The following is a 9,090-nucleotide window of genomic DNA, read 5'->3' as shown; positions in this document are numbered from 1 at the left end:
GTAGTTGATGTCTTAACATAGCAGAATTCAAGGCCAGATCTCTCCTAAAATTTTTGATTATCATCATTTTTTGTCCTTCGTATTTATGTAAGTTTTTTTGAAATTTTAATGCTTTCCATTTCGTAACTGTGACTATCCACTCAGTCAATCGAAAGCTCCGCTAATTTCACCAAGTTTGTTTTAGCCTTTTTGGAGCATAGCTCATACCAACCGCTCAAATACTAACCAAGTGAGAACGTTCTCTATTTGTTCTTTAATCGGGCATTTGAAAACCTATTAAGTATTTTGATTTCATAGTCTTCACAGTGAGCTTATCAGAAGCAGTCCTTGAGTACAAGCGTTAGTAGTTCTAAACTTAAAAAAAAATGTACTTATCTGAAGATGAAGCTAGTCGTCGTAAAAATAACTATTTTACTAACCATTTACTAACCATTACCTCTCACTCTCTTTTTCTTTCTCTTTCTCTCCGAAATTTTACGCACATGCGCACACACACGCCCGCCCGCACCTACAGATACTCACCATTGGCTGGTGATCTCTTGGCCAATTCGATTTTGCCGGGCAACGCAATGACCGGCTCCGGTTGGTGTATATTCGTCTACAACCTCGCACCCGAAACTGAGGAGAATGTGTTGTGGCAGCTATTCGGCCCGTTCGGCGCCGTCCAATCGGTCAAGGTTATACGCGATCTACAAACGAGCAAATGCAAGGGCTTCGGCTTTGTGACCATGACGAATTATGACGAAGCGGTTGTGGCAATACAATCACTCAACGGTTATACACTCGGCAACAGGGTGTTGCAAGTTAGCTTTAAGACAAATAAAACTAAAACTGCTTAAGTGGAAGATAACAACAAGAAAAAGAAGAACAACAAAAATAAAAACAAAAGCGAGAACAACAGAAGTAACAATAAAAAAGCAGCAGCGACAGGAAACACACAAAAGCAAGAACAACAACTGGAAAAATGAAAGCGAAAGCGCAAGCAAGTAGAACTTTTGTGTAAAGCGAAAAGTAGGAATGAATTGAAACCCAGCAACAAAACACCGCAGTTCAACTTAAAAGAATGCAAAAAAAATATATATATGACATAAAAATATTTAAAAAATTACATAAATTATATAATATACATATATAAAGCACAGGTGTGTGGTCGAAAGCAGCAAAGCAAAATTAAATATACAAAAAAGTGTTGAAAATTGAAATTTACTACCAGTCACGCAGACAGTTAAAAAAAATTATTGATTAAAAAAATAATTAGTGAAAATTATAATTTGTGCANTATATATATGACATAAAAATATTTAAAAATTTACATAAATTATATAATATACATATATAAAGCACAGGTGTGTGGACGAAAGCAGCAAAGCAAAATTAAATATACAAAAAAGTGTTGAAAATTGAAATTTACTACTAGTCACGCAGACACTTAAAAAAATTATTGATTAAAAAAATAATTAGTGAAAATTATAATTTGTGCAAAATTGTTTTAATTTTGTCTATTGTACTTTGAAAATTTGTTAGCAAAAATGATGGATAGACGGAAAGTCGATGCCGTAGAAGAAGAGTTGATGAACGGCGAAATGACAGTAAGGGAGAGTGGAAAGCGTAAAAATGTTAGCTAACAAAATGCTTTCTAGGCAATATTTTTTGTGTGTTCAAAAGCGCCGAGAGTAGTTGAGAGTGCGAGAGCGAGACAACCGTAGCAGTTAGCATAAGCTAGTAGCAAGAACAAAAGAAAAAAAAAACATATACATAAACAAACAAAACATATATATAGATATATATATATTGCATGCTTTGCCATAAACTAAGCGAGCTTTTTACGCCGCGCGATACCCAAAGAGAGAACGAGCGAGTAAGGCATCATTGAAAAAATTCCCGTTAAAAACGATAACTACACTGCAAAAATATACAACATCAACGCTGGCACAAATAGTTATCGCTGAAAGCAGAAAAACTTAAAATTCTCAAAACCCAAACAGCAAAAAACAAAAAAATAAATTCTCAAACTCATCGTATAACTACTTGTATGCATACATATATATTAATATTTATTACTTATTATTAACTATTATAATTAAACAAACTATAAATTATTATGTGGAAAATATTTAAGCAAAATTTATTTAAACCAAATAATTAGTCACACTTGTAAAAGCTCTTTAAACTAATTATTCATTGTACTTAATTAAATTGTATTTGTATTAGTATTTGTATTTGTCTATAGCATACACACATACGTATATTGTATATTTATGGATTTTTCGTAATTAATTTATTCATTTCGTAGTAACAAAAGCTGAGCAAAATTAAACTCACAAGCAAACTAAAATAATAATATCTAAAAATTATAGATTCATATAAATAAATTATTGCATGGAACATACACATTAACTTAATAAAACGTGAAAAAAATAAAGTAAAAATAAAATACGACCAACAAATATGTACACCCTCACACAAAGGAAGCAACCGAAACGCATATTTTACAGCATAAAAAACCATAAGTATAAAAACAGTATAAAAACAAAAATATACATACAATACATACATTTACATATAGATATGTATGAAAAAAGCTATTTGCTATTATTAAATTTATTATTATTATTATTATAAATTTATTAATTGATATTACCATGAAAAATTTAATTAAATAAATGTGTGAATTATTTAAAATTTTAAAACCGAGTGCAAATTACATAAAGGTGGCAACCACACGCAGACTCTGCGCTGCGCTAATTGGCTAAGTAGTTATCGGGAGTGTAGTGTAGCGTTGCGGGCGGGCGACGGAGAGAGAGAGAGAGAGAGAGGCAAAGAGCGAGAGAGAGGCAAAGAGCGAAAGAGCGCGCTAGCACAGCGAAGTTCAGAGAAGGCCTTTAAAAAAATTTATGAAAAGCTTAAAAAAGCTCATCCTACGTTAAGTCATCACTTGTGCTAGCGCAACGATGCGATACTCTGGTTTCGCTGAGTGGCATAGTAATGCTTGAAGGCGAAAAAGCGTGAATTTGCGTGAGTGTCATTCAACTTATTGGATCTTAAGGCAATCATATTGCAGTAGTTGAGCGGAACAAGCCGGCTCACTATGCGCAGTAAGAGAGAGTAGTAAAGATGGAAAACGCTCCAAAAACTTTCTGAGAGTAGATCATGGTTTAGAGCAGCGAAGGGCAAATAAAGCTTTTACTCTGCACGCGTCTATACAAAATATATAGAAAGCTTAAAAGAGCTTAGCCCGCGGGCAAGGCAGTGCCCATCACCAAACATCACCGTTTTAGAGTCAGTGACTATCCGAGAGAGCTTTTACTACTACTACTCCGTAATTCTATACTGCAGTTGGCGCCATCATTGAAACGCGAGCCAAGCTTTTCAAGCTTTCTGTGCTTTTTATATGTGGGTGGTGGGCGATAAATGAAAGCTCATTTTAGTCATCAGTAGTCTATACAAAATTTAAAGAAAACTTCAAAAAGCTTCTCTCGCGGAATGTGTTGCGGTTATTTGGCAAAAAGAATGACTTGAAACAGAAATGTCCACATCAGCGCACCGGTATCAAGCAATTTCAAGTTTCCTAAACTGGAATGAAGGCACAGCCTTGGCAGTGTGGCCATTAAATGTTGGAAAAGCCACGCCAAAACAGCTACACAATAAAAAGAGCAGAGAGACAGTTTTTAATTCTAATATAGACTTCCGAATAGCCCAGTATAAAAAAAACACAGGGAGATCATTTGCTGAGATCAATGATGGGCAGGGAGAGCTTTTACTTTTAGTGCGTCCACGTCACATATAAAGATATTATTTGAGAGCTCGCGGTTTAAAAGCTCTCGCTGATCTATAACACCGGTACAGAAAGCTTTAAAAGCTCTACACGCTTGCTATGCTTTGTCCATCAGCTGTTCAGGTGGATTGAATTCTTCTTGAAGACTGTGGTGGAGCCAACGGTAGCCGTACAGCGGACGGAAGCTCCATGGGCGCGCAAGGCAGGGCCCATCACCAGCTTAAACACAGCGAACGCTTCTCTTAGCCCCTCTACGCAGCAGTTCGTACGCTGAGTTGTCGATCAATTCCTTTGCTTAACTAATGAAAGCAAGATGAGCTCTGATTTTCGTCAGTTATCGTTCAACTCATTTGCTTAGTTGCTTTAATTTGATCTCCCTGGGAGCAATAATTTTATTGATGAAAGCAAATTTGGGTTTCATAACCGCGTTCATAAAAATGATGAAAGCTCAGCTCACACCCAGTTGCTGGGTATACATATGACTAAGAAAGTTTCACATGAAATTCTGTAAAATTTAATTCATGGCCTTTATGAAAAAGCCAAAGTCAATGTTAGGTGATCGAGCATATGAAAGCTGAGTCAAGCTGCATACTTAATTGTGAAAAAAGTGACAGCTCTGGGTGCATAAAAATGATGAAAGCTCAGCTATGTTGAACACCAACTGCAGATAATACGAAAGCTCAACTTTCACGCGATCAGCTGCTCGCTTTTAGCTTTTCTTACTGCAACGGAACAATCTACAATCTACATGCAAGCCTGCCTCTCAGAGCTTTCAACTCTCTCTCAGGGCAAACGTTCGTCGGAGTTGTGAAAATCATGTTTTTCTCTCGCATAAGTTGTTCGGAGAAAGTAGTAAGGCCAAGTATGACTATGTAGTCATAGTATGGGTTAACTGATTTCTTTGCTTTTTTCTAATCAATTCTGTCTACTCAGCCTACACTTTCAAACACAAAAACTTATTGCATTTCATAAGAAATGTAAACAAATTTTTAACAAACAATTTTAATTAAAAATATGATACTAAAACCATTAAATAGTTGAAAAATATCTATGTATGTTTTCTAATAGATTCTTTTAGTTGTCACTTCACGCTTACTAATGATAATTAAGTAGTAGAAATGTGTATGAAAATGACTTAATATAAATTTATTACAAAACAAATCAATGTTATATCAAAACTTAAATGAGTAAAATGTGGCAAAAAACCATAGGCAACGTAAATATGAGAGCACAAGAAACTAAGAAATTAAAAACAAAAACTAATTAAGAATCATTTGAATTATACGTTGATATAATTGAGTATAAATTATTAATTAGCGTTAATGAGTGACAAAAAAATAAGTTTTAAAAGAAATTGAAGTGAAGCATATGGGTGTAAGACCAAAATGTAGGCAAAACCAAAACACCAACTTTGAATATTATAAAAAATTTTTTAAAGTACTTACATATATAGTGAAATTTAATAAAAAACACGAGAAAATTCACAAAAAAAAAAGAATGAAAAGCGAAGCGAGAGAATCGAAAAAGAGAAAGCGAAAAGGAAAAGGAAGGAAAGATAAGTGAATGAGAAGGTAATGGAAGTGAATGAAATGAAAAGCAATTGTGAAGAGCAAAGCAAGAGATAGGCAAAAATAAGGATTGGATTAAAGAGAGTTTAGAAACAGCGGCTAATGCTAAGTGAGAGAGCATGCGTGGTTAAGACTAACTGAAATAGATTGTGAGTGAATGGAAAGAAAAGTACTGAAGAGCGAATAATTATGTTGGAAATCAAAAGAAGCGAGAAATGTGAAACACATTTAAAAAATAAAGCAACAAATTAGATAATATATTGAAATTTTTCGACTGAGCGAGCGATATGGGAGTTCACGCAACGAAAGTAAGGCTCAGCAGTAAAGAAAGTGTTCGATGAATATCGTAAAACAGAGAAAGGCTGATTATGCGCGTGAAAGCTTTAAGACAAGAGAATAGCAGTTTGAGCCGAAGTGTGTGAAGAAGAAGTAAGAGAATGGAGCGGAAATAGAGCGAAAGCACTGTAATGGATATGGAAGGTTTGAACAATGCTGAGTGGAATGTGTTCAGAATGAGTGGAAAGTAGCTTAGAGGTTGAGAGGCGAAAGAGAATGTTATGAGCGTTTTTCGATGACTAAGGAAACGTACAAATGGTTTGCAAGTGCAGAAGGATAATCAGCAAAGAGTGTAGAAAAGCTGTAGAATAGCTGAACACACAGGCGGGCAGCTGCAATAAGAAATAATTAAAAAAAAAAAACGAGCACTAATAACTAATGGCAATATTTTTGGAGGTTGAGAAATTTCGTTAAAAACACACACACAGAAGCATTAAAAACAATAACAACAAAATAGTAGCAACAACAACTGCAGAAATTTGTAGAATGAAAATAGTTAAGCCAATAATAACTCAAGGCAAGTGTGGAACTAAGTAAGCAGAAATTGAAATTATTTCATACATGAAATTTGGCAACAACGCCACGCATAATTTTAACTGCAATGTGGCAACACAATGCGCGAACGAAATGCAAAATCGAAGAAAGACACTAAGAGATATGCGAAGCTGCTTGGAAACAACGGACGATAGCACGGCGAGCGCGCACAAACGAGCCAACAAAGAGCACGGTAGCTGAGAGCGAAACAACTGCGTTGAATGCGGAAGGAAAGCGTTAACGGTTCATAGAGAGCGGAAGGCATGCACAGACAGAGAGTAGGAAAGATGAGAGGAAGGCAACACCAGATCGGAGTGATGTGCTTGGGGAAAAGAGGCTTGTAGAAGTGTAGGAAGGCGGTATGGAACGTAAGAAGTGCGTGGTAAAAGTAAAGAGAGGAATGCAAGAGTAGGAATTTCGCAGGAGAGTATGAACTCCAAGGCAAGTGTGAGAGAGAGAGAGAGAAGGAAAATTGAGAGAGTATTGTACATAAGTTCTACAACGAGCGAGCGAAAGCAGTGAGTGAAGTACGGAGTCAAGAGAGAACAAAGTATGTACATCATGAAGTGTGCAAAGAATGATACGTAACCTTTACGCTTCCTACTGCTAGCGCTCAACGACCAACAAATTAAAACGCCAAAGCTGCCGGATGCTCAAGCAGATCGCGCAAATGACAACAGCCACAAACATACATACATATTTATGAAATCATACTCATACTCACCCATATAACCACATTAATACATATATAAAACGTAGCATGTAGAACCTACGCGTAATTGCATTGCGATCTTTTAGGCGTTTAAGGTAATTTTTAATCAAACTCGCTAAACATACATACGTACATATATCATAGATTTACGAAATGCATGTATTTTATGTAATAAATGTTGAAATACGTAGTAAAGCAACAAAGCAAGCGTTTAGCATAATAACCATATAAGTACGGCATACATACGAAGAACAATTAAAAAAAATAACAAAACAAATAACAAAGATACAAGTGCGTAATTTAAAGAGATATTCCAAGCCAATGATTGAGTACACACTAACAACAAGCAGCGACTCATCACAAGCAACAAGAAAAAAATATTTGTTTATATTTACTCGTAGTAGCATGCAATTTGGATTGCTTACGAGAAATGGAGTTTTACATACATAAAATTTAATATTTACATACATCATCATATAATCATTATAATTGTGAGACATTTGATGTGTTACTTCTATTAAATAGCAAATAAAATTATTATACATACACATATATACACAATCACCATACCATAAAAGTATAACCATAAATGTAATCGTATACCATATAACTACATAGTGCTGAAATCCATTAAAAAGAATGTGAATGCGAGTAGCCAAGTAAATTCGATAGATCCTTGTGAAGCGAAAAGTAGTGAAGAAGCGACAGAATAGTCAATGAAACTTGAGCTAAAAAATACGTTGAGAAGTACGATGAAAACTGGCAACACCGCATGAAAATTGCTACAAATATTTCACGCTTGAAATATGACATCAGTCGGAAACTGGTAGCAGAAAATTGTATGTTACTTAAAGCGTTAACTCTGAACTCACACGCCAAAAAAAAGCAATAAAATAAAGTGCGTAACTTGGGTTGAAGAATAGTGCTGAGATCGGTTCGTGCGTTTGCCTACAGATTTCAAAAAGAGAGAGAGCGAGCGAGTGAGGAAACTTGTGGAGAACTTTGATGAATATGGATAGTGCGTGAGAGAGCAAAATATTAGACGAAAAAGGTGGACTACTTAGCTGAATTGAATACGAATTAAAGAGAGAGAAACAAGAAATGATAGATGGGAGATTACATACATATATCAGTGCTAGACTAAATCGCATGAAATGAGAGAAATTTGTTTAAGAACTAACTAAATCATGTATTGGGCAGCTAGCGAAGAAAAGTAGCAAAGAGGCGGAAAGAGAGCGAGCGATGCAGAATGTTGTTAGCACTCAAATTGAGTATAGTAGGAAGAGGCGAAAGTCTAAAGAAAGTTATGGAAAGGATTAGCGAGTCGGAATAAGTCGCAAGGGCAACTACTGTGGCGAGCGACTACGGTTTACTGATAAGAAAAGTTAACTACACTCGAAAGCTACAAGTACATAATCAACAAATGGTTTCAGAGTGGTCCAGAGTATGAAGGAGGAGGATTTAACATTTTTTTTTGTGCATGCATATGAGGCATTTAAACAATTAAAAAAAAACACTACAACGAAAAAATTGAGCTTCGAACGAATCAGGATAATCAGCGGCAATGTTTGGAAATACAACACATTAAGCAAAGAGAAAAAAAGACAGCAGCGCTCAGTAGAGTAAGTGAAGCGAAGAATTTTTCAACGGTGCGGACTTACTTGAGCGCGAAGAACAACAACAGCAATTAGTGTCAGCGAAGTTGCAAACCCGACTATGGAGAGAGGGGTTTTTTAGAGCGGGAGCTTTGAGGCTAGCCATTTGGCAAACCAGCGTTATGCCTAGGTAGTGAAAATGTGCTAAACTCGAACGCCTACTTTATTACCTCCCTCAGTACACTCTAACAAATGGCGAGGCTAGAGTGTGATTTACAAAATTTAGAGCTATTTGTAAAGCTTAACTGCTTTCAAACTTTTCAGAATATGAGTTTTTTCTTACGCTTAACAGCACCTTTAGGCTGCTTTCGCTACATAGAAGTTACAAGAGCGTATTAGGAAGCTATAGTTGCTACAAGTCGAGAAATATGTTTCGGTCAGCGCCGTTCACGTAGCGACTATTTTAAGCATGAGGCACAGCAGCTGGAATCTTAAGTTTTCGCACAGATCTGGCACTTGCTTTATTTGACTCAGGAAGCCTCTTTTCCCAACTGAGATTGGCGAACTGAA

General features: G+C 35.9%; 1 pseudogene; it reads left to right on the top strand.

Moving 5' to 3' along the window:
- The first annotated feature begins 6 nt into the window (after positions 1 to 6).
- On the top strand, positions 7 to 1,133 carry LOC108372003 (ELAV-like protein 3 pseudogene; annotated as a pseudogene).
- Positions 1,134 to 9,090: the final 7,957 nt, after the last annotated feature.

Source organism: Rhagoletis zephyria, unplaced genomic scaffold, assembly GCF_001687245.7.
Source record: "Rhagoletis zephyria isolate East Lansing unplaced genomic scaffold, Rhagoletis_zephyria_1.1 Rzeph_scaffold_05358, whole genome shotgun sequence".
NCBI classification, from domain to species: domain Eukaryota; kingdom Metazoa; phylum Arthropoda; class Insecta; order Diptera; family Tephritidae; genus Rhagoletis; species Rhagoletis zephyria.
The sequence above is the reverse complement of the archived record's forward strand: the minus strand, read 5'-3'. Positions and strand labels throughout refer to the sequence as shown.